This window comes from Sciurus vulgaris (assembly GCF_902686455.1).
Source record: "Sciurus vulgaris genome assembly, chromosome: 7".
Taxonomy (NCBI): Eukaryota; Metazoa; Chordata; class Mammalia; order Rodentia; family Sciuridae; genus Sciurus; species Sciurus vulgaris.
This window is the reverse complement of record NC_136467.1, coordinates 67,844,170-67,871,578: the sequence shown is the minus strand read 5'-3', so window position 1 is coordinate 67,871,578 and position 27,409 is coordinate 67,844,170. Positions and strand designations below refer to the sequence as shown.

The 27,409-nt window shown below is 34.6% G+C and overlaps 1 long non-coding RNA gene across 1 annotated transcript in view; it reads right to left on the bottom strand.

The window, feature by feature from the left end:
* Positions 1-10,201: 10,201 nt before the first annotated feature.
* The window catches only part of LOC306665542, a 56,130-nt gene continuing 38,922 nt past the window's right edge, over positions 10,202-27,409 (bottom strand). Inside the window, exon 3 of the long non-coding RNA XR_013765064.1 lies at positions 10,202-10,401. This is a non-coding gene — a long non-coding RNA (uncharacterized lncRNA). The remainder of the gene's footprint in view (positions 10,402-27,409) is intronic.

Here is a 27,409-nt window from a genome sequence, read left to right as displayed (position 1 = left end):
TTTCTCTTGATGCCAGCCTCCTGCAGAGGCTGTTCACCCTCCTTTGCCCTTTTTTGCACAGTGGCCAGCTCTGGTGAGTGTATTAAGAGGAGACCAGCGCCAGGTCAAGTAACTTCCTTCAATGGATGAATTCTTCCCAATTCTGGAATTCAGCTAGCAAGCTTATTTAATTGATGGACACATTAGCTAAAGTCACAATTTGCTTCCTTACCTCTAGCAGTGATCAACTTGATACCTTGACATACACATTTACTCCTTTGTTTTACTTCTCAAATAATTTAGCAATTGTTTGGAGAAAAGAAGTGATATTTGTTGGTGGTCTTCTCAGAAATTCCATCAATTAATTTATAGTTCTTTTACGACCAGAAGTATACATGGATAATTTTTACTTGATGATATAACATTTTGGTTATTTCAAGTTTTGCTTTATACTTCCCTAATTTGGGGTCCTAAAGGGGTTTATACAATTCTTTGACAGTCCATGGGAAGCTCTTGAGGGATGTAGGAGGTCAAACAGCAAAAAACAAAACAATTGAAGATCATTAGAGGTGCTGATCACACCAACACATCTGGACTAAAGCAGCAGTTTCTGAACTATATGTAGGAATTCCCTTTCCTCTTATTTGTTTAGGCCTGGAATGCCAAAAAATAGCTAGAAAAATTAAAAACAGAACATTATTACTCTCCTTAAAACCTTATCATATTTTGGTGATATAGTATTGAATGACAGGGAATGTGTTCATTCTAGTCTAACGGATATTTTTTCTTAATATCAAAATAGTAAATTAAAGGCACTGTTGCCCTTCTAGTTCACTGTATATTAAGCATTAGTCATTCAAATAACTTTGAAGTGTTTTATTAGTAATTCTATTAATTCCACTTGAACAGATCTTCATTTTATGAGTCACTGTGCACCCTGATTGTCTTTTTAAATTAAATAGTTTTAATATAATAATTTTGTCAATTTATATTTTATTGTTATCACTAATGCCATACTTTAATATTAATTATGTGATCTATTAATAAAAATCTTCAAAAAGTAAATCATTGCTAAATTAGAGAGGGCTGTTATTTCAAAGAGAAAGGTGTGATAAAAAGTAAATGGCATATAATTCAACAATATCAAGAGTGCTATATAGTTTGGATATGATTTGTTCCCTGAAGAATCATGTACTGTAAGGTACCAGCAATGAGACATAGTGAAAATTGTTCATAGGTGGGGCCTAGTGCGAGATATTTATTTCAGAAGGTCACTATCCCTAGAAGGGATTAATACCCATCTTGAGGGAGTGGGTTAAATTTCACATAACTGGATTATTTGCCATGAGATTGGTTTGTTGTAAAGTAAGTCCATCCCACTTATTTGACCTCTTCTGCACACCACACTCTCCATGCACTCCCCCCATGTGATACCACCCTCCCCCCATGTTATGATACAGCATGAGGCCTTCACCATATGTAGCCACCATGCTTGGATTTTTCAACTTCGAAAACTTTCAACCAAAATACACCTCTTTTCCTTATAAAGTATGCATTATAGCATCTTGGTATAGCAATACAGAAAGGACCAAGAGTCAAAGTTATACGTAGGAAAATAACTATATATAAGGCTTGAAAAACAGGAAACATACTGTGTATAAGAACATAAAATGATGAATTAAGTAATCTAAATTTGATTTTTCAAAATTGTAGAGCCATCAAGGTTTTTTTGCTAAAGACAGTATCATGGTGAAAGTGCATTTTTAGGACAATTAATTTGTCAATAATACACATTTGAATTTGAGAAGTATCATAAAGGCAAGTTAGAGAGATCTTTTCAATCATTAAGGTATGAGATAATTATATCTAAATGAAAGTAGATGATCAAAGTGTTATAAAGGACAACATAGCAAGTACAAAATCAAGTATTATGATCAGAACAAAGAAGCAGCATGCCCAAGATTTAGGTTATCACCCCAAAATTTAGATCAGAGAACACTGGGGCCAGAAAACTGAAAGCATATGGAGATGGATAGAATCTGAAAACAGAGCCAATGTCAAGGTCATTGATTAGTTACCACAGAGACCTTATGATTCCCAAAATATGAACAAACTCAAAAGAAAAAGCTTAGGTATATGCTATGGGTATCATTAGCTAGAATCCAAACTGAAGAGGGCATCCAGATTATGTATTTAGAAAAGAGGGGCCATAAATTTCTTTTTAAAAAGAGTTAACATTGAAGATTTTTTATGTGAATAAAATTAACAAATGTTCACTCTTCTGGCCCTGATCTAAGAGAATTTTTTCAAGGGAGTATATATAATTCAAAATGGTGTTGGCTGCTTAATGCCACACAGTTCTGCTTGATTATGGACTGTCCATGGATCTGAGCACTTGTACTAGAAGCAGAAGGGACAAAGGGATAGTGATTCACTTGAGAGAGGTAAAGCTTAGGTAGTCCATGTAGAAATTTAATTCATGAACTTCTATCAAGTGAAAGTAACTTACACAATCTCTGACACCCTTTTATTCTTCACCAAAGAAAAGCAAGGTTCATATTTTACAACTTATTCAAATTACATAATTCTGAGTTTTGAGTTCTTCTATTCTTACTCCAGTAATAATTTCTATAGTAAGATTTCTAACATGAAGTAACAAATATGCCAATAAGTCTTGATAAATACACAGAAAAATAAAGAAATGGATGAAGGGATGATGTGGGAACCATAGACAGTGTGTACCATTATATCAAGTTAAACTGAAATCATTGGAAAAGATGTAATAAAACACAGCATGCAGATAGAAGAAAAATATATCAAAGATACATTTCATTATCAAAGGGATAGTTCTAAAAATAGTTTAATTGCTTATATACTAGGATACCACCAAATAGAATATTATCAAGGAATGAAAACAATTCTGTGTAATGTTTTTATCTGAATGTAGTATGTTCATTTGTTGTATGATTCATAACTCCAATATACAGAAGCTTGACTCCTATGCCACTGAGGGGAGATTTTAGATGTGGCACTGTGCCTTTATGCCTTGAAAACTGTCAGCAAACACTGAGGAAAATAAAATAATATAGACTCTACCTGCCTCTACATACCTGGATACCAAAAATAAGATTTTTTTTTCTCGTTTGTAAACTGAAATTTTTCAGTGTAGGAGATCTAACAACAGAACAGTTCAATGACAAGAGAAACCATTGATTGTTAATTGCAAAACTACTGTAAAAGCAAAATGTAGATATGGCAGTATTTTTCAAATATATGAACATCTGTTCGATGTCTGATCCAATTGAAAGACTATATCTGTAGTCACCATCAACACATCTCTCTTCCTTTCTGAACTGAAACTCTTACTTACCTCTATTCTCAACAACTGTCCATTTTTCAAAACCCCGTTTACTTGTAGTCATCTCTACTGTTTGGAGATTTTGTGTCAAGATTTTAACCCTGTAATCTTTTCCACATTGATTTCATTGGTTTTTAAAAATGTGTACAGTGTGAATATTAATGGTAAATGGAGATATGATACACATTTAAGGAGGGTTATGTGTAAGAAAGGAATTTAAGAAATGCAATAATTCCAAAATCAAATGATCTGTTTTATTGCCATTCCACCCCAATCCCAAAGTCCACCAGCAGCACCATTATTGCTTCATTGCTTACTGAGTATAAATTGGTAAATTAAATGGAAAACACCTTATTTGGAATTGTCATCTTTTAAAATAATCATGTGAGTGAAAATTTCCTATGGCAATTATTTATAATACAGATCCTTGGGATCTACCTCCACAGATTCTGATTAAGTAGGTCTAGTGTAAAGGTCAGAAATTTACATTTTTAAAACGTTCCTCAGGTGATTCTGATGCATAGCCTACATACTGAATTATTATTTTAGAAATTAGAGGAATAAATACTTCTTTGTTCTGATTTCATAACAAAGAATAATTTATGCTAGAATTGATAGTGATAGAGACAGGGAATAAAACATCCAGGTAAATCATAAAGCACAAGAGGAGAGCAAAACCAAAGTTAAACTTCAGTCCATAAGTTCTCAGATTTCCTGAAATGTCACAAGAAAACAAAAATGATAGATGATAGATAGATAGATAGATAGATAGATAGATAGATAGATAGATAATAGATTATGAGAGCTAAAAACCTCACCTTTTAGGTTTCTGCCATATATAATAAAATAGATTAGGACCAATAGCTTCCATTTTCAGATCAGAGCTGACTACGTTTTCAACTCTTTCACATTTTATTTACTTTGCCATCTTCTTAAAACCCAGGTCAGTACCTCATCTACAAATCCAGGGAACACCTCTCATTACCTCTGCCACTTGTCCCTGGTGGCTCTGACCTCATCCGCTCTTGTGTTCACATCCTTTAGGCTCTGTGATGCCAATCTCCCTGACTCCCCTTTCATCTGACTCTCCGACCCTATTTGCTGCTAATATAAAATAAATATAATGATAATATACAGTTCATATGGTGTATGTGCAAATGAAATAACAAAATATGATATAAAATATTTAAACACAGAGTCAAAGTAGAAAGGAAGTTCAGTTAATGGTGCACAGTTTGCATAGTTGTGTTGTATAGTTGCTATAATTATGATCATAACTATTTCTACCACAAAGTTTTCCTAAATGCATCCTCTTTTGTTTTTGTTAAAATGCAGAGTCCTGGGGCTCACCCAGACCTAACAAATTGGAATTCTCTGAATAGACTCCAGTATGTATTTTAGGAAGTTCCTTGGGTGATTCTTCTGCATATTCATGTTGGAATTTGACCATGTTGTCCCCTTCTGTTGGCAGGGACCTTGAAATTAGACAGGTCTCAGATCAAGTTTGGGGACAAGGTATTACATTTAATACTTTTTATTAGTTTTGGTTTTTATGTCTACTAAATATAGCTTAGTGCCATTAACTCGTAGGTTTGTGGAGAAAATAAAATCAGATGGTATTTACAAAACACCTACCACAATGCACTGTATATAGGCCATTCCACATCTATCTGTAATATCCTCAATTTCATCCTCAGTGGTAAGGCAAGAGCAGCATTAATGCAGTACAGAGAATAAATCTTATTGGATCCAGTTTATGTCACTCTAAGATGCATCTGCCAAAATTTACTGTAAAGATAAAGCTTTGGTTGCCTTAGTTACTGAGCGGTTCAGTGAGTATGACAGTAAATTAAAAGCCAATAGACCAGGCACAAAGTATAATATGACAATAACTTAGAACCAATAGACCAGGAAAACCGAATGAAGTTAGGGTGTCACATATTATAAAATGAACTTAAAGTGAAGTAGGTTATTTAGACAGATAGGTTTTATCTAATGATGAGTAGTGTTCATGTGTTGAAGATATAGTGTTGATCAATATCATACGCCCAATATGGGAAGTCCAAAGGAAATTCCAGATGTGATCTTTGCTCCAAGAACATAATATTTAATTGGAATATAAAGACTAAACTGTACAAAAAAACTGGAAATAAATTTAAAGCATATTTTTCTATTGAATCTTATCACACGTAAGATTTACTATATGGTAGAGATGATTTGCAAAAATACAAAGTTACTCGAATACCTTGAAAACAAACATTCAAGAATGATACCTGTGTAGATAATGCAGGAGGTAACACAGAGGAGAAGAGGAAATGAATTACAGGGGGAGTTAATATGGAACTAACCATTCTCAGGTTTTGATATTCGAACCTCTGTAAAGAAGAACTTCCGAATTCTCTCAGTTTCATTGTTCTGGGCTCTATGCATGAGTAAGTGGTAAATTATATAAATTTCTCTTTTCAGTGGTGAACGAAAGAAACATGGCAGAAGTCTTCATGGAGCACTCAACAGAGAATTTGGTGACCTAATTGGGACCTGAAATAAGGCTTAAATAGCTGAAATGAAGGTAAAATCGCCTTCACATGAAGGAAACATTAGTGAAGGAATAGGGACAAGAATTAAAGTGAGACTCCATGGAATAATGAGAATCCAGTAGGACATCAGCAGCACCAACAGTCATGCTAGACATAGAGGATGTATCTCAACATGGAAAGACTCTGATACTTGACAAGGAATGCAGATTAAGTTCCATGAAAAAAATATTCTAAGAAAATAGTGACAAAACAATATATAATAAATTGTATTCTATTGGTTATTTTTATTCACTCAACTAGTCATTGACAAAATATATAAGTAAAATGCTAGGTATTGTAAGAAATAAAATTTAGATACAATACACTGCTCTCAATAACATTAAAAATTAGGGCATGAGATAGTGACAAAAATAATTATAATCAAGCAGACTATAAACGCTAGAAGATGGATACATGATAATACTGACAGGAAGTAGATAGCCGATGAATGGTGATAAGACATGATATTTAGATGTGACAATGAAGAGTCAGTTTTATTTAGGTAAAGATAAGAAGAAAAGATTTTTGCAAGAAAAAGGATATGGGCAAACGTGACTCATTTTAACAAACACTGCATGATTACTTGTGTACCAGGTCCTAGACTGATACCAGGCAATAATGACATCACATTATTTGTCCCTAAAAGTTTAACACTTGTAAACAGAGAAAATGGTCTCAAGGATATTTGAAGAGTTACATTCAACCAAAGCATGCATAGATGAGGAAGTGAAACTCGGAATGAAATGAAACTCAGAAGATAAGTTGAACCTTAATAGTCAGGCTAATGTACAGTCAGTTCTACTGGATGTGTAGTTCATTGAAGTTGTTGTTAACATTTTTAGCAGGAGAGAAAATTAAGAGTTGTGTTTTGGGCAACATAAGTGGGAGAAATGAACAGAATTGATTTTAAAGAAAGACTTTGGAGGTAAGTAGCTATTATTAGACTAATAAAGTATAGAGTGATAACAGTCTGAGATGGCTGGTGACACAAGAGTAATAATGAAAGCTCCTGTGTATCAAGAACACATTAATACTGTAGTCATTTGCTTAAGACACATGTGAGGGCTGGGGTTGTAGCTCAGTGGTAGTGCATTTGCCTAGCATGTGTGAGGCACTGAGTTTGATTCTCAGCACTGCATTTAAGTAAGTACATATTTATATAAGTATGTTGACGGTGACGACAAAAAATATAGTAAAAAGAAAAGATGTATGTGAATCATCTCACTACTCACAATATCCCTATTAGAAGAATATTGTTATTATTCCCCATGGACAGGTAAGTAAACTGAGTACAAAGATGTTTTTAAAAAATGCCCATGCTTTACAATGAGTAAATAATGAAGCTAGATTCAAGTGTGCGCAGTCTCCAGAAACTGCGATTTAACCACTGACTATAGAATTAAAAATGGCTATAAATTTTGAAGTTGCACTTCTAAGTAAAAAGTTCAATTAACAAATACAAGGAGGTAAAATACTTTTTTCACTTAAAAAGTTCACCAATTTAAGAACAGAAGGTATATTATCTCTTTCCAAAATCATAATCACCGACAGGTTTAGTGATTTTCATAGTCAGTAATAGAATTTGAATAGCGAGTATCTCAGAGAATTTCTACCCCAATGTCACAACTTTATAGAAGAGGGAATTAAGACCAAAATTTAGGGAATCGCCCAAAGTTGGGGAGAGATAAAGCTACCTAGTAATTCATCTTCAATTAAAATCCATATCTCCTGTTTGGTCTACTATAGCACAAAACACTGATTTTACAATGTGGGAAAGGAAACAATACTTTTCTTAAGTTTTTCATAGTAAACATGGAAGATCACAATACTGACTCATAAATTTGTAAGTAAAAATTTTTAATCATAGATTCCAGAAATGTATGTGGATATGTATTTGTTACCTATCTACTCACTCAAATTCATGAGAGTGCTTACTGTTGTGATTATCAATTAGGCCAATTTTTAACAGCTTTGACACATGAATATATTTGCAACAGTTGATTTTCAGAGCATGACATTGAATAATTTCACTTCCATGTTACAACAAACCTTTGGTGAGTAAATAAATCTCTGTACTACTTGATACATTTAAGTGATAAATAAATATCAGGGTTTCTGATTTTAAGGTGTGGGAGAGGTAACCAAAGGAAGTCTATGCTTTGCTGTCTTGACTGTACATCTTTCTGGGAGAACTTCAACCTCTCCTCTTTGATCATTACCAAGTATTTCCTCTTGCAGCACCAGACTCCAGCTTTAATAATAAAAACACAGCCAGGCCTACTTGCTCTCAATTATTTTATGTATCATTGTCAGACCCAGAAATGAAGAATAAAAGGATGCATATCCTTTTCATGTCTTTTGAATGAAATACCAGTGAAATATCTTCATAACATTAAGTATGTGACAGGAAGTCTTACACTGATGTAGAACTGAAATAACTTGGAAAGCCCTGTGGGTTCAAAGCTAATGGAATGTGCCAAGAAGGCCACCTTATAAGCAGAGAGAACACATCAGGAGGCTCAGAGGGCAGTAAGGTAGGTTTTTCTGCCAGAGAACAAGTAAAATAAAAACTGAGAATACTTGGTCAGTTATTTCCCCATAACCTTCCCTACTCGCATGTTGAAACAAAAACAAAAGGAATTCAAAAGTAAATATAAAATATCAACCACCAAAGTTGTAAAGAAAAGCTAGATTCATTTCAAATGCATTGTTCCAATGGGTAAAGAATTGATTAAATATGCATGCATAAATAACACAGAGTTCCTGTCACTGGACAGAGAACAAAAGTAAAAGATAAATGAAACATACACAGAAGTGGGATAGAATAAGACTAAAAGGAGGAAATCAAATTCAAAAATTTTAAAAGTGGAAGAATGGGAAAAGAAAAATCAAAGAAATTAAGCTGACAGGAAGGAACATATGAAATGCAGCTGTGATGCTCATTTGCTCTCCTTTTAAAATGTAAATTACTTCTGATTTGGAAGTCAAGGTCTGGTTATTTTCTTGTTGGAAATATAGCCAAATCCATTCCAAATAGTCTCTTTCCCAAAAGAGAGAAAATCGGGAAGGATAATGTAGTCTTACTGTAAGGAATTAAAAAATAGTTCTAAAAACCTAAAGGCATTTCAATGTAAGTTGTCTGCAACAGACAGCCTCAAACCTCAAAATTTCCTTGCCGGATGTAGGCACAAAGCGAGCCTGAGACTTGGTTGCCTGGCAACCGTGCTCTTCACAGGCAGCTGGAGTAAAAAGAAACTGGCTGGTGCTAAATGGCCTTTCACCTGCTTCGTAAAAGGGAAATCAGAGTGAAAGAGGTACCTCGCAAGGGCCAAAGCGCCCCGTGAGAAACAGAGGTTTAAGAAACCCTCTATCCTCACTTTGTTCGAGATGCACTTGATGGGAGGAGGGGAGGTTCTGATACCTCAGTAATTAGGGATGCTTTTCTCTCCCCTCCCCCTCCTGCGGATACCACCCTGAACAGAACAGGCAGCAAGCTTGTTCTGACATTGCATAGAGAGGAAGGAAAATCATTTTAAACCTTTCTCTCTGAATTAATAAATTCTGGAAACCAGGAAAAAGCTTACATCTCCTCATTTTTTCACTACATTTGCTTTCTGATAATATAAGGATTAATGAAGTGTGTTTATGATGAAAAGAAATAGGAATGATGACTATAAAAATATTCTGTTTTTTCAGGAGTTCCTGGTAATTGAATTTATCTTGGGAATGCTACCTGGCAGGCAATTTTAGTGGAGATATGAAAAGTGCCTGGAGGTGATTTAGTATAAGGAGTACTTAATGATTTCCAAAAGAATTCATATGATCCATTCCTAAAATGGAGAGTATTCCAATATCTTTGTCTGTGGGAAATTGTAGTCTTTACTAGTTTTTTAATGAATGTATACTGAATAATTCCTCATTAGCCCAGTTCTCTCAAGATGAAACACAAAATGTGAGTGGAGACTGGCAGCTAGCTGCACAGCAGCCAGAAACATTGAAGTCAGCTTTGGAGGAATGGATTTTGCTTCTCTCCTGTCACTTAGTGCAGCTTTGGAATTCTCAGCTATAAACTTGGGTGGCATTGACATGATGTACTTAATTACTATTTGAATTTTTTTAGGTAACATTCTGAGTATAAACCATAAAAATATACACACTATTCAAACTTTTGGGGATATTCAAGTTGTATAAATTTATTTCAGTTGTATTTACTACAAGTAAATATAATTACTTTTTATACCTTTTATAACACTTTGTTCCTTCTATTCCTTCAGTCTGTTGTATTTTACAAAATTAAAACCAAACATGTGAATTATGGGATACACAAACACATACTTCATTTGTCCCCCAATTCCACCTCCAAAGTTGAGGAGAAAATGTGGTTCGTGTTCTCCACGTGACTTCTCCAAGGCAGTCTTCTGTGATTGTCAGCAGCTATAGAATCATCCTGAAGACTTTGGTCAATGAAGGTGAAGAAATGTCAAGCAACTGAAAAAGAAACAGAATAGCTTATGAGCACTCCTCACATCTCTTCTAGAGGTCAAATCAATTACTAAAGACTTCAGTGAGTGTCAAGAGGAGGAGGATAATTTTGCTGCAAGTTAAAGACACTTCTGACGCATCACTTATAACTTTCACCTGCAGAAATGGCCATAGGGACATTCACCAATAACTGTAATTCCTATTCTAAGCTTATCTTAAAAGTAAAAAATCTCAAAAAAAAAAATGATATGACAAAATGTGGTATATTTGGTTACAGCAATGATTAAATGTTTCAGATGATTTTCTCTTTTCTAAAAGAGTATTTTTAGTGACCTATTACTGGATAGCTTTTAATAGTAAGTCTCCCATTACAAAGTTAAAATGGAAGATGAGTTATTGTCTTTTATTTTAAAACCCTGACACAACCAGATGTACTGGTACACACCTATGATCCCAGCTAGTCAGGAGGCTGAGGCAGGAGGATTACAAATTCAAGGTCAGCCTGGACAACTTAGCAAGACCCTGTCTCAAAATTAAAAAATAAAAAGGGATGGGGATGTAGCTTAGTGGCAAAGTGCTTCTGCATTCAATCCCCAGTGATAAAAACAAAACAAAACAAAATTAAAAAAAAAAAAAAAAACTTGGCACAACTTCTTGGGGAAGTGTACCCTAGGGTAGAAGGTGAGACCCTGAAGCTGTAGATCAGCATACACAGGTTCTTAGCCTTGACCTCAGAACAGAATCATCTAGGAGCTTTTTATAAACACTGATTTCCCTCCCTCTGCTGTCAAAGCTGTGAACTTTTTCCTATTTTTAAATGATAATTATTAGTGGTTATTAATTGTACTAAATAATAAGTTTTATTGTGACATTTCCATACATGCATATAACATTCTTGGATCCGTGATCCTATCTATTACTCCTGCTATGCTCTCTTAGCTCCCCTTCTTCCCCAGATTGAGGCCCCTTCCTCTTCCCTATTGGCCCTCCTTCTAATGTCATGTCATCTTTTTTTCCCCCTAAATGTCGCTTGTGCAGGAAAATGGATGCAACTGGAGGTCATCATGTCAAGCAAAATAGGACAGACTCAGAAAGACAAGTATTGCATGTTTTCTTTTGAATCCACATCTGAGTTAGTTCTCTATGAAATAGTGTTAGTTTGTGTCCATGAACTTATAAGCTAATTTAGGATTAAAAATTTAAAAACATCTCATTTTCTGGGAGATTCACTTAGGAGACTGGTTACATTCTTACAGGAAAAAATAAGCACAGTGTTTAATGTTATTTATGCCTAACTGCTTTTCCTAAAACCCATGTTTGTATTAATATGCCCATATAGCCTTCCATTCTCATGCTGTATCTCAATATTTAATGTTATTAAAAATAAGAAGGGAGTTATAAGGTTAACAAAAATATTCTAAATAATGAGGAAGTATAAGGAGAAAATCAAACATTATCCCTTATTGTTAGCTCTCAGCCAAGTTACATTCTGGTTTAGTGAAGAAAGGTAATGTCTTAGCCATATCAGCTATACTGAAAGTGTACAATTTCAAGTGCAGTTTATTTCACAGAAAAAGTGTGTGTGTGTGTGGAGAGAGAGAGAGAGAGAGAAAGAGAGAGAGAGAGAGAGAGAGAGAGAGAGAATGAGAGCAAATTTCCTTTTGCCACAAACCAATGTATATAGTTCCTTAATATGTAGTCTTCTTTTCTTATAGACAGTTTAGGGTATGTATAATGAAAGTAGTAAAATAATTCACATTTTAAAATTTTTCAGCCTCTAGAGTGACTGATTTATATTGGTGACTCATATACAAGGATATGTATATACCTTTTGTCACTTACTACAACACACTATACACAGTGAGCTATTAACTGCATCATTCCAAATCCAAGAATAGAATAAATTCTAGATCGTTGACTCACCTGGCTTTCTGCTAACAGATATATTGAAAAGTTGATACTATTGCTACCTAGTCATGATACTAAGAGATACGTTACCTTTTCATTTACTTATAATTCCATTTATTGGCTATTAACTGTCCCTTTGATCTTTGTCTTTGAGTCTTATAACTATTCTGGTTCCTGGTTTCAAGAAAGAGAAATAAATTTGGGTTAATTTAAGCATAAATGGTTTTTACTGGAAGGATTTAGACCTATTTAGAATTGTCAGGAAAACCAGAACTCACACTCCCCACAGAGGCAGGAACCAAGCAAAGGCAGAAGAGCTGAGTGAGATCATTCTGAAGAACGCCTGGTCAGAGCAGCCATTAGCCCACTGACCTCACTGCCACTAGATGCCATTGCTGTCACTACTGTACACTGCAAACACTACTAAATTTAAAGCAGTCCCTTTATCTTTATATTCATAACCCAAGTCAACATCCCTGGCAGAAACATTCAAGCTACTAAGCCAATATCACTGTCCCGTAATGCTGAGGTCGGGAGAAGGAGTTTGTTCTTCTTCAACTTCTGTACTGAGATCTGGGTCCCTGTATCCTACCAAGATTCTAGTAATGGGATATTTATTAAAATACAAAAGGGGTCAGATTTTTAAGAAAGGAAAAATGTAGCATATACCTCCCAAGGACTATACATGTGGACAGAATAACTATTCATAAATAGAGGTTGGGGAAAGAGTTTTCATTCTATGGAAAATGAATTGTAGAATCAACTTCATATATAAAGCACAGAGAAAATTACTATTAGTTAATTTGAAATGACAGACTCTGGAATCAGGTACAATATCTGTATTGCCATTGAGAATATATGTGACCAAGGCAGATAATAGGAACTTTATATATAAGCAGTTCATGCAATTGGCAACAAGGTAAGATTTGATGGGTAAAAGATTTGATGACTAGAAATCTGACATTGTTCCAAATAGATAATAATATATGCATAACATATCAATGAGTTACTCCCTGTAACTATGTTTTACTTGCAGCAAGGTAAAGCAACAATAAATACAGGGAGCTTTATAGTTTTAAATAGCTAGCTATTAGAAAATAAGAACTATTTGAAATCAGAAATTTAAGATTCCATTTAGGAATCCAGTAAAAGCATAATTAGTGGAACAAAGAAAATTTAAAAATAAGAGAAAATTCTATAAAATAGAAATATAAAAATGTGGATTATTTTAGGAGCCAAAATTGGTTTGTTTTTTTTTTTGTAAATAATGTATTAAAGTAATTCACTACATTAACAGAACATAAAGTCAGACAAAAACCACCTCAATAGGTACAGAAAGTATTTTTACAAACATCAACATGTGTTTGTGATTTTAAAGAAAACATTCTCTAAGTTTTTAATAGTAATGAATAGGACAGAATTCATAAAGGAAAATATATAGTAAGTATATGAAAAAGTGCTTAACAAAATTGTCAGAAAAAAATTCAAGTTAAAACCACAATGTGATACTATTATGCATTTACAGAATAGCTGAAAGACAAATTTTGGTAAAGATGTGGAGGAACTGGAGCTCTTCTAAGTTATGATGGGAATTAAAATGATGCAGCCCACTGTGTAAAATAGTTTGGCAGGGGCTGGGGATATAGCTCAGTTGGTAGAGTGCTTGCCTTGCAAGCACAAGGCCCTGGGTTCGATCCCCAACACCACAAAAAATAAATAAATAAATAAATAAATAAATAAATAAATAAATAAATAGTTTGGCAGTTTCATACAAAGTTAACACTTATTTACTAAATTACTGAACATTCCTACTCCTAGGTATTTACCTGAAAAAAAAAAAAGATACATGCAAACCAGAGCTGTACACAATATTCACAGCAGTTTATACATAATAGTCTAACACTGGAAATAACCCCCACCCCATCCTTAACAGGGGAAGCAAAAACCAAACTGGTGTTTCATTCAACAAAATTCTACTGAGCAACAAAAAAGCATGAGTTACTGACAAGTGCAACATGCAAGTCTCAAAAACCTATACTAGGCCAGAGGCAAAAAAGCATGAGTGTGTGTGTGTGTGTGTGTTACATCAATTATATCAATTTCTTATCTTGAATAGATAAAACTAATGAAAGGGGGAAAAGTCAGAAGAGTGGTTTCCTTGGGACTTGGGAGAATGCACTGACTGGGAAGGGTATTTAGAGAAATTTCTGATAAAATATTTGTTCTTTCACTGTAGAGAATGAGCTACAGAGGTGTAGACATTTTTTCATGTTTCATTGATTTGTATCCTTATAATTTAAATATTCTAACTTCCACAATTTTTTATCTCAAAAATTGTTAACAAATACTAAGTTCTCATTAATAAGTTTGCTTTGCAGTCTATCAATTCCCTTTTATATATTCTAACATGAACAAATGAATAAATATATTGAAGATAATTGGAGTAAGTGTTCTCATTTATACACATACACCCGTGCATTTTCTAGTTTTATTCACTGAGAGGGTACAGAAGTAATGACGTTGTCAGTAGCAGTAACACACCAACTTCCCACATTAGGCTTCTAAATTACATTTTCCACTAAAGGGAGATAGGATTCCTAAGAAAAACAGATGATACCAGCACTAGGGCAGTAAAGTGCAAAGTAAGCCTAGAACCTCTTGCCATAATAGAAAATGGGAAAATGAGGAATAAGGGGGCATGTCAAACAAACACAAGTGGAACCTGGTATATCTGGAGCAATTTGAACACCAAAGTAAATATTGATTGAAATGGATTGTAACCTGATGAGTAACATAAGAATTCATGACTCCAAACTTACATAGATAATAGATATAGATAGACAGATATGATAGATGGTGTATCTATATGACAATAGATAGCTTTCAGAAGAGAAAGAATAAAAGCTTTTAAACATTTTCACCATAAAAAATGGTAAGTGTTTGAGGAGATAGATATATTTCCCCTGATTTGAACATTATAAAATGTCTCCATGTATCAAAACATCATATGGTACCTCATAAGTATGTATAATTTTATATTAAGTATCAGTTAAAATAAATTTAATTTTTTTAAAAATGGTGGATGGAGAGTATACTTCCTATGCTAGAATGCAAACCATAAAAAGAATGTAGAAAGAATGATGTGGTTGGAAAACAATGAGTGATCACACAATCCTGTAGATTAAAGTTTGGAACAGGACATTTAGATAGTTTCAAAGTATCTCTGTGCAAGTTACTATTACTCAGAAAGGGAAAGCAGTTGCTTTCCCATGGAGAAACCTGTCAAATATCACATTACCCAGGTGATCAAAGCTAATATCACTAATATTAGTGTGCTATCCAACATGATGAAGCATCAGATTAACAAATTTAGGGACATTCTGTGACACAACTGATATATGCCCTTAAAAAATTCAAGGTCAAATGGCTAAGTATGACTAAGGATATGCTCTAAATTAAATAATACCACACATATATTTAAAAAATGCAATTTATGCCCATGGTTTGGATTTTTAATATGGGAAAAATAAATGTCCTGGCTTGATAGCTATGTAGTCAATAGATAAAAGAATGAACAGGTTCTTAAGAAACATACAGTGAATTATCTGGGGGTATAAATCTATGATGTTTTCAATGTACTTTCAAATGACTCAAAAGTAATAATAAATAAGTGTACAACAGGGGAGGAAGGAAATGGAAAAAAATGCAAACAACTGGTGGATCTGGGATGGATTACACAGAGCTTCCCAGTTCCTTGTACTACTCTTGAAACCTTCCTGTAAATTTAAAAGTATATGATTTATGTACAAATAAACAAATGAGTCCCTTGCTTAAAAGGGGGAATTAGTAAGCATAAAAAGTAAAGTACTGAATTCCAGATCACTAACTCTACAGTCTTCGGAGGATAGCACCTAAGCACAGGACAGAAGAAACTTCCTCTCACCTGAATAGGAAAACTCCCTCAAGGTAATACATGCATTCATATCACAACATGTGATAGTCTGGTTCTATCTTGTTTGAGTGCAAGAAAGGGGTAGGGAAGCAAGAATCAGGCTTATTATTCTTTTGCCTTAGGGGTAAAAATCTTCTATTGTTGGTGAAAGATTTTTGATGCATTTTTTATGAATGATAAAGAAAACTTTTTCTAAAGTAGCTGGATATTTGTAAGCCTAGAGCTATTCTGAAGACTCAAAATGCACACGCAGTTTGAGCACTGTCTGTCATTAACTGTGTGGGGTTTAAACATTCTGCTTAGAGAGATCAAGGTACTTTTTGTTTGGAAAGAAAAAGTACTGAATGTGCTGAGAGTGGGATCCCAGGATATTTGCATTCTTTCCTTGCCATAATACTTTTTCTGTTTATATCTTGTGGTCCATACACTTTATAAGTGACAGCATCTTTTTCACTCACTAATGAACACTGATTAGAATTCAACCTTCGAAAGTAGTATTTATGACAAAGTCACATAGGAATAGATATGCAGCTCTCAGATACACCCTCAGTAACTTTGAAAGAATCCATAATAATAAATTATTCATTCTTCTCAAAATTTGCAATATTGATTGGAAGTGACACTTTGTCATTCAACTAGCTATAAAATGCCTAATACATAAACTTATTATAAGAACACATACACATTGTCACACTATTAGGTCAAGGTAGTACATGGTAGAATGAGACAACCTCAGTCTATTTTCTTATTGTTGAGGAAAAAATTTAAAGCAAAACAGTTGATACTCTTGAATTAAAATGTATTTGTTGTGAGCATTGTTTTACACCTAGAAGATAGAAAAAGTAAATTTATTACCTAAGGTAAAATAAGGCCTTCTACTGGTTCTTTGCCCCTTAACATCTTACATATCCTCATTTCTTCCTTTGTTTCATATTTTGTTGTAAAATTTATAATTTAAATTTATTCTTAACTAATATATACAAACATAAAATTGTACATACAAAATTGTACACAGAAACATAAAATTGTACATATATATGTGGTACTATGAAATGTTTCCATACATGGATGCATTGTCTAATATTTAACTCAGTGTCAACATATCGTCTTGAACATTTCTTATTTCTTTATGGAGAAACATTCAAAGTCCTTTCTTCTAGTTTTTTGGAAAGTACAGTACATCCATCATCTATAGTCAGCTTACTGTGCAAAACAGCACACCAGAGCTTCTTACTCCTAACTGTACCTCTGTATCCACTGATAAACCTTTCCCTCTTTATTTATCCACTGATAAGATTTATCCACTGATAAATCTTTCTCTCTTTCCTCTCCCCAGCCTCAGATAACCACCATTTCTCTCAAAGGCTATGAGATCGATTATGTTCCACATATGTGTACCATCATGTGGTACTTGTCTTTATATGCCTGACTTATTTCACTTAACATAATGATCTCTAGTTCATCCATGTTATTTCAAATGAAAGAATTTCTTTTTATGAAGAATCATTCCATTGTATGTATGTGCCACATTTTCTTCATACATTCATCAGTCAATGGCCATACAGGTTGTTTCCATTTCTTGGTTATTGTAAATAGTGCTGCAATGAACATAGGAGTGAAGATGTCTCTTTGAAACACAGATTTTATTTCCCTTGTGTATATACCCAGGAGTAGGATTTCAAATTCATAGTAGATGTATTTTTCAATTTTTTGAGGAAGCTTTATACTGTTTTTCACAGTGGTTGTACCAGTTTTTATTCCCACCAAAGTGTGCAAGGGTTTCCTTTCCTCTACATTCTGCTAACTAACATTTGTTATCTTTTGTCTATTTGTCTTACTGGAGTGATGGGATGTCTCATTGCGGGTTTGATTTATATTCATGATACTGAGTCTTCTTTCATATACCTATTGGCCATTTGTATTTCTATTTCTGAGAAATGTCCAGTGCCCATTTTTAATCAGGTTGCTTTTGTGCTAGTCCTTTCATGTTCTGTATATTAATACTTGTCAGATTTATAGTAATAATTTTCTCCCACTCTGTAGATTATCTCTTCATTGTTGATTGTTTCAATTGCTGTTTAGAGGCTTTATATTTTGTGCATTCTCATTAGTCTATGTTTACTTGTTTCCTGTGCTTTGGAGGTCTTGTCCAAAAACAAAAACAAAGAAAACAAAAATCTTGCCCATTCCAGTGTCCTGAAGTACTTTTCCTCTTTTCTCCTAGAATTTTCAGAGTTTCAGGACTTATGTTTAAGTCTATAATCTATTTTGAATTGATTTTTATAACTTGTAAGGGATGAGAGTCTAGTTTCATTTTTCTGTATATACATATCCAGTTTTCTCAGTACTATTTATTGAAAGTCCACCCTTTTTCCAATGTATGTTCTTAGCACCACTTTCAAAAATCAGTTGGCTATAGATGTATGCATTTATTTCTAGGTTCTCTATCCTGTTCCACTGGTCTATGTGTCTATATGTTCATTTTTTATGCCAATAACAGGCTGTTTTGGTTACCATAGCTTTGTTGTATATTTTGAAATCAGGTAGTGTAATGATGCTTGCCTTGTACTTTGGGCTCAAGATTGCTTTGGCAATTTGGGTTTCTTTGTGATTCCATATGAACTTTAGGATTCTTTTCTCTAGTTCTGTGAGGAATGTAATGGATATTTTGATAGGGATTGCATTGAATCTATATATCATGTTGAGTAATATAGACATTTTAACAATATGAATATAGGATGGTTTTCCAAATTTTTGGAAAAACTCCTTAATGTCTTACAGTTTAATTGTAGAAATCTTCCATTTCTTTGGTTAAAATAATTTCTAGATATTTTGAGGTTGTTTTAAATATTATTTTTTTTGTCTCTGATACTTTGTTGTTGGTGTATTAAACCTCTGATCTTTGTATACTGAAACTTGCTAAATCTTGTCAGTTCTAATTATCTTTTGCTGGAGTGTTTGAGGCTTCCAATGTATAAGCTCATGTCACCTGTAGTGACAATTTGATGTCCTCCTTTCCACTTAATTTTTTTCTCCTGTCCAATTGCTTTGTTTAGTATTTCCAGTATTATGCTGAATAGAAGTTGTGGAAATGGGCATTCTTATCTTATTGCAGATTTTAGAGAAAAGATTTTCAGCTTTTCCCCATTCAATGGAATATTAACTGTTAGTCTATTATATTTGGCATTTATTATGTTGAGATATGTCCCTTTTATTACTAGTTTGTTCAGGGCTTTTATCATAAATAGATGTTAAATTTTATCAAATGACATTTTTGCTTCTATTGAGATATTTGTTTATTTTCATCTTTATTTTGTTCATGCATTGTGTCACATTTATTGATTTGCATATATTGAACTATTCTTGCATTCCTGTGATGAATACTCCTTGATTATGTTAAATAATCTTTTAAAACTGCTTTTAGGTTTGGTTTGCTAGTATTTGGTTGAGGATTTTTGCATCGATGTTCACCAAGGATATTGGTCTGTGGTTTTCTTTTTTTGTTATGTCCTTGTTTACTTTTGGTATCAGAGTAATGCTAGCCTTTTAGAATGAATTTGAAAGAATTTCATCCTCTTCAATTTTCTTGAAATAATTTAAGAAGAATTGGCATTATGTCTTCTTTAAGAGTTTACCAAGTGAAGCCATCTGGTCACAGACTTTTCTTTGATGAGAGAATATATTACTAATTCAATCATGTTACTAATTATTGGTCTGTTCAAATTTTCTATTTCTTCGTAATTCAGTCTTGGTAAGGTGTACATGTTTGGGAATTGGACCATTTCTTCCAGATTATCAAAGTTGTTTGTACATAATTGTTCATGTGGTAAATATCGTATCATTATCTCCTTATTTATTATCTCTCTGATCTTTTCACCCTACCATCCTGGAAGACATATTGAAAATCTGTGTTCAGCATTCTCAGTTTTTCTCAAATATAAAATGAAAATTGTGAATTTAAAATAAAGTAACATATATAAAGTGAATAGTTTATATATGCTCAATAAATGGTTAGATAAATATATAATAGATAATTAATTCTATACTATATTACATTGCTTGTTTAAAATTTGTCATATTGAACAAATATTTGTCCATTAAGAAATCAAGAAATAAGTGACCCTAGAAAACTTTGAGCAGATAAAGCAACAAAATCATACTAGTAGATAGAACCCCAAGCTAGTGGCATGCAGAGAGGAATGTTGATAAAGAATGAGCTACTGTCTACCACCAATTCCTAAAGAACCCTAGTCAAACATAGGACTTAAATGCATTCAATACAGAAGAGGCCAGAAAATTATAGAAAATAAAATGTGAGGTTACGTGGGATGGGTAGAGGAGGGAGATAGATTGAGAGGTTGAAAGTCTATTTTCAGCATTCTCAGTCTCCCTCCTCCAGTTCCACATGTGGAATGTAAGTAGTCAGGTACCTCAGTCCTTGAAGCCAGAACCTGGGGTCTAATATCCAGAAATCTGAATATTGATAAGAATATTGTTGTGTGCTTCACATAGCAGAATGAGTTACAAAATTTAAAAATTAGAATAACTACTGAGCTACTGTTTATATACAACAGACTGATCCCAAGATCTCTGCCCCACTCTACACAGATTGCTGGAAGCCAATAGCAGATGATTAGAGATCCCCCCCAAGAAGGAAATTCAAAGATACCAGAAAATACTTCTTCCTGCACTGATATTGGACCTCCTGTAATCCATTGGTGGGATGAATTCCACAAGAGCAAGAAAATGCTCTTTGCAAGTAACAGTAGTGACAACACTTCAATCAAAATTTGAGGGCCATACTAAATAAAAATGCTCACCAAGGATCATGGAACATCTGTAGAAAGCCTCCAGAATTAAAGAAAAATCATCAAGCAAAGCAATTAAAGAAATTCAAAAGGAAGCTATTACAGAGAATGCAAGAACACTTGAAAATTAAAACCAAAAATAAAACCAGGAGTGGTTGCACGTGCCTGTGATCCCAGTGGCTATGGAGGCTGAGGCAGGAAGATCACAAGTTCCGGGCCAGCCTCAGCAGCACGGTCAGGCCCTAGGCATCTTGGAGGGACCTTATCTCAAAATAGAATATGAGGGGGACTGGGGAGGTGAATCAGTGGGTAAGTGCCCTTAGGTTCAGTCTGGTTTACTAAATTTTTTTAAATGAAAATTAATACAACAGTTTTGCATCAATAAAAATAGATGATATTTGAAAGTCAAATTTTTTTTTTTTTTTTTTTTTTTGTGGTGTTGGGGATTGAACCCAGGGCCTTGTGCTTGCAAGGCAAGCTCTCTACCAACTGAGTTATATCCCCAGCTCCCATAAAAGTCAAATTCCTATTAGGCAAAAGACATGACTGAAACAAAAATTTCTACAGAAGCTTATAAGTAAACAAAATGTCAAGAAAATTGAAAATGTGAGATAAAAGCTAAGAGCTCTATAGAGAAATTTGAAGGAAAGCCACAGAGACAAAATTACTTTTTTTTTAAGAAAAACCTGTTTAGAAGTAAAGAATACATGTTTCCAATTGTTTAAAAAGATTCAAAAATTATAAGAATTATAAGAACAATTAATTTTTATCTATATTTATTTATTTGGTATTGGGGATTGCACCAGGGGTGCTTAACCAGTGAGCCACATCCCCAGCCCTTTGCATTTATTATTTTGAGACAGTCTCACTAAGTTACGTAGGGTCTTGCCAAATTGCTGAGATTGGTTTTGAACTTTCAATCTTCCTTCCTCAGCCTTCCAAGTCATTGGAATTACAGGCATGTGCCACCAGGCCCAACAAGCACAATTACTTTTGTAAAAGTACCCCAAACAAAACATATTTTCATGACACTTCAGAATATCATATTAAAGAAGCAAACATAAACTTTAAAAAAAAAGTAGATGTCATGTCCAAAAAAGGAGAATCAGAATGATATTGATTTTCCATCAATAGCACCTGCTGAGTCAGAGAGAAGATGGTTTTCAACCTGGAATATTTTCCATTCAAAGGTAAGAGAATAAATATATTTTTAGACAAGCAAAGATTCAGAAAATTTCCCTCCCTTTTTTAAGGTAGCTGCTGGAAAGGTGCACACAGTGGGATCAGGGGGAGTTCTGCATATGTATTACTGCCAGAGTTTGAAAAATAAAAAGATTTTCTTATTACTTAAACAATAGTTCATCTGAGGTAAGGAAGAAAAAAGTCTGCAAGTGATGAATCAAGGCAAAAGTTCAAATCTATTATGTAAAACCACAAGGTAATCAATGTGGAAAATGCTAAAAATGGCACAATTACATGGAAAGAAATTTTTAAAAAGTAGGAGGTAGTGTGAGATAGATTTTTTATGTGTCAGAATATTCATAGATAATATTTGAAACTTATACTCAAAATTGTTTTATAACATATCTTCACAAACCTATAGCAAACATGTCTATATAAGTTTGTAATATGCATATATGCCTGTAATTGTGATTTGGATCTATAATGGCATACTTTAGGAAACTCTTTTCCCATTCCTCACCTTTCTATGGAATCTATGTTCTAAGAAAAGGTGGACATATCAAGAGGGATGTTTTTAAAAGCACAAGGGTAACTGAGGCCCAAACTGCTAAAGCAAGACTTCCTGGGGGAAAAAATCCTCAAATTCAGATGGACAAAGAGAATTTTTATACCTGAGATTCAAAGGTTGTCTACTTCAGCACCACAACTTAACTACTGAAAGGGAACTATGGTTCCAGAAATAGCAGAAGGCTATGCCTGAATTGGGTCACAGAAGACCCCTGGAGGCTGGTGAACACAGCTATGAAAGAACAGGATAGAACTGACCTGCTGGCTGCAGAGATATGAGAGTAAAGAACAACCAGAGTGAATATTGAGAACATGCAAACACCTGGAGCATACAACAGTTACGTATGGTTCAGCTCCACCCTGTGGGTAGGTCCAGTGGAGCACCAGCAGGAATGTCACAGTCATTTCTTTCTCTTAGGAGGCCCAGATCTGTCGCTGGAGGAAAGGATAGCAGAGACTCTGACCCTGGTGATCGTGTCATTTTCACAGATACTTCAGCCAAAGCTTTTTTTGGAAAAAAACTGAGCAGCCCATAAAGTGGGGTATGCTGAGATCCTGTCAGTCAGCTGGATGCAGCTACTCATTCAGTGGACTTAGGCACAAACTGCTAAAGCAAGCCTTCCTGGAAATAACTCAAATTCTGATAGACAAAGAGGAATTTTTATACCTGAGATTTAAGATTATTATTCACTATCTCCCTGAAACAGTTCTTTCAACAGTCCCTGGTGGAATTCTGAGAGGTCTCTGGACCCCAAGCTGGATGACAATTGCAGAAAGCTCTTTGCTATTATCAGCTAAGCCACAGATGTCTGTAGAAACATGCTCTTTTTTCCTGAGTGACATACCCGCACACACCAAGCTTGCTGAGTGAGAGGTATCTTGGTGGAAACAGCTGCTGTAAGTGGTTTCAGATAGCACATCACAGTGCACTTTCCTCAGACTATGTCTCACACACACACACACACACACACACACACACAGAGCAGTCACAGAAGTCACACATATACGTGGCACTCTTATCATCCTGTAATATCCACATGAATCAGAGGGAAAACACAACTCTGTAATCAAATATGAAATATAAAACATAACAGGACATGGAATATGAGGTATAAAATTTGTGATTTGCAAGTCTGAGTTCTGTTTGCTCTGCAATTGTATAAATAGTTCAAGTTTTTTTAACCAAGGGCCTTGTGGGTATTTCTACCGGAAGCATAATAGATGATGCTCTGTAATTACACTGTAATTCTCCTGGTCTGCAACAAAGATGAAAAGCAGGGGATCTTGCAGTATGTTCTACTTTGAGCCAGGTTTTCTTTATCTGGGCCTTGATGCAGATGTATATCAATCCCTACTTGAAGTTAAGATGACCCTTGCCTTCTCCTCTCCAACCCTTTCCCTCCTGGCCCTCTGCAGAGCAGAGTTTTATAGCTGTTTCTGAGTGCAGGTGCATTATTTATCAATTGCTGTTTAAAAAAAAAAAAAAAAAAAAAAAATCCCAAACTTGGAGGCTTAAGAGGAAGACAGCAATTATCTCGCAGTTTCTGTGGGTCAGGAGCCTAGTCATGGCTTACCTCCCAGGTTCAACTGAGAAAGATGCTTTTTAATGCTGATTAATGTGATTATTAGTAAGATGTATATCTTTATAGCTGTTGGACTGAGGACTCAGTTCCAGAGACCTCCCTTGGTTCCTACTATGTGGACATCTCCGAAGAGTATCTTACAATCCAACATGGTCCCTTGCTTCATGAGAGTGAGTAAACTGCAAAGCAAGAGAACATGCCAGTGTGCTGGCAGGAAGGAGTCACTATCTTTTGTCATCAAATCACAGAAGTGATTTTCATTTAATTTGGTCTATTCTATTAATCAGACAAAGTCACTACATTTACAAGCATGTGAATACCAAGAGGCGGGATCATTTGGAGCCATTTCAGAGACTGCCTATCAGGCATACTTAGACAGGAAGGAAGGTAGTGAGGCTGGAAGAGAGCAGAAGGGTGGAGCCATGTCAGAAGCTCCCCATTGCCCTGCATCAATGACTTGTCCACTCCAGATCCACATCTGTCCTTTTCTGTCTCCTTTAATCCAACACTTTACACTCTATTTTCTGCCACAAAGATCTACACTCACTGATCCCTTAGCTTTAACCATTTGCCTAATTTTCTGCCCTGCCCAATAGCAAGATATTTACAAACTTGTATATGTGTAGATTTTCTCATAAGGAACTGAGTTTTAGGAAGGGGTATTACCAAAAGACAGAAAAGCAGTGGAAAGTAGAAGCATCCAGATAGTGCAGGACTATAGCAAAGAGTGGTTCAAAGCATTTGGTGGCCAACTATTAAAAGCCTTGTGTTTTCCTCTTAAAACTAGACTCACTAAATCAATTGTTATAGAACTATAGTATTATTTGTAACCAGGAGCATTTATCATTTAGTTTTTAAGTAAATTTAGTAAATTTAATGTAGTTGATAATTAATAAACATAGAGAGTGGTGCAAATTGGAAACTTTAAATAGAGAATTATCACATTTCTTTTGAATATAACCATAGAAACTGAGTTAATGGCAGTCCTCTTTGCTTATTAAGGTCAGGTTCTAACAGTGTTTGCCATGGCTGTGTTTGATGGCTTTCATTGACTGCATAACAATTAGAAACACTTTCCTGAAAACTGATTTTTCTGGCAGCCAGGGACTGGCATGAATTCAGGTCCAGCCATCCTCCGTGCTTTGATCTGGCATTCTTTCCACAGGCACCATCATAGCAACCTACAAAATCAATCAGCAGAAAATGCTTATTTATGTCAAATATGGATTTTCCAACAAATAGCTTATGAAAACACCTTTCATGTGGGTAATGAGTAGAGGTAAAAAGTGGACCATCTGATTCCAGTAATTACAGCCTGCTGTTGCTTTAATCACTAGCAGTCTATCACTAAGAAACCTAACACGCTCAAAGCAGGTCAGGATACAAATTGTGGCTAATGGGGAGAAAAAGGACAAAAAAGAAGAAATAGTTATTTTATTCTGTCTATGCCCTTCCCCCACCTCTATACCACACTGTGTTGCATTTGGGTGTCTTTTTATTCTGATAAAGTTATTTAAGTGACAACTGATGAACAGTGAGTTTGTATTCCAGGGGTTCTTTCCCACAGATTTGGATTACATACAGATGAAAAATAGCCCATATGGCTTTTGAACAAAATGAATGGCTGCAAGCCCTGAAAAATTCTAGTGGAAAGGTTGGCATACTAAAAGGTTAATTAAAATTTGACTCTTCTAGATGGATACTTTTATTTATAGAACCTTCAGCTGATTTTCAGCAGTCGTGTTTTCCTCTAATTAAAATAATATGAAGAGCTAATAGCAATCAGCTTAAAGAACTGAATATTTTAGAGAAAGGAATGATTCATAGCCCTTTTAATAATCATTCTGCAGTAGGTATCTCCACCAAAGTGCACATAAAACATTTGTATTCAGCCATTGTCTGGTTCAAATGTCAAGAAATATTAAGTTGGAAAAAAATGAGGAGCAAATTATTTAAAGCTGTCTAAAATAAGTCATTGATATTATCATGTAAATTTGATATTTCCCTAAAGGTTCTGGAATCATCCTCTGACATGGCATAACTCATAGACTTTGAGAAAGAGGATCATTAGAAACATTGTTTTGAAAAATGGGAATTTCCTTATGCATTCACAAGCATGACATACAGAGGCAAATAATTACACGTAAAATAAACAATAGTTTGCCATTAAAACATTGTGTACACATTTAGACAAAGAAATAGATAAGGAGAATCAGTTTTTCATTGTAGCTCCTATGGGATTAGCATCATTTTTCCACCCAAATCATTGAGAATGACTGAAGAACTAGATTAAGGAAAGATGGAAAGCAAGAATAAAAAAAAACAGCTATCTTTAAGAGAAATGAAAGGATAAAGTAGAAAATTAAAAATAAAGAGGAAGACAAGAGAACAGGAACATCACGGAAATATGTTTCCTAGATAGGTCTGTATTCCATCACTAATCTACCCCCCCCTCACTCCCCAAAGTCTTCTTTCATCTTATTTCTTAATAATAAAACATCTCAAAATCAACACTATATTATCCCACCTTCTCTGAAGCTAAAAGTGAAAATAGCTTGATTCTGCCAATGGAGTAGAAGTGGAGGTGGTGCATTCACCTCTTGTGAGGTGTCCATCCTCTCTTTCTTCTTTTCAGCTGACTGGGTTGTAGATGTCTGTGCAAGAGCAGCCTTCTGAGATAATAAGTAAACTGGAGAATGCAGAGCTTGCAAGACCAAACAATAAAATGAAAAAAGCCTGGGATCAAACAAGTCCTGGATTTCTCTACCTAGACTTCTATCTTCAGAGAGAAATCCATTTCTGTCCTTTAAACATGTTTTGTGGTCACTTTGAGCTGAACAAAACCTTAATTTATACATGCTATATGATGATTAATTTATTCTAAAGAGGCACGTAGGCAACATATTTCAAGATGTTACAATCACAAACATAAAGTCTCCAGGTACAGACATAGATGCATAAGATGGATTGTTTTCAAACTTTCACTTTTTCCAAAATCACCTACAGGGCTTGGT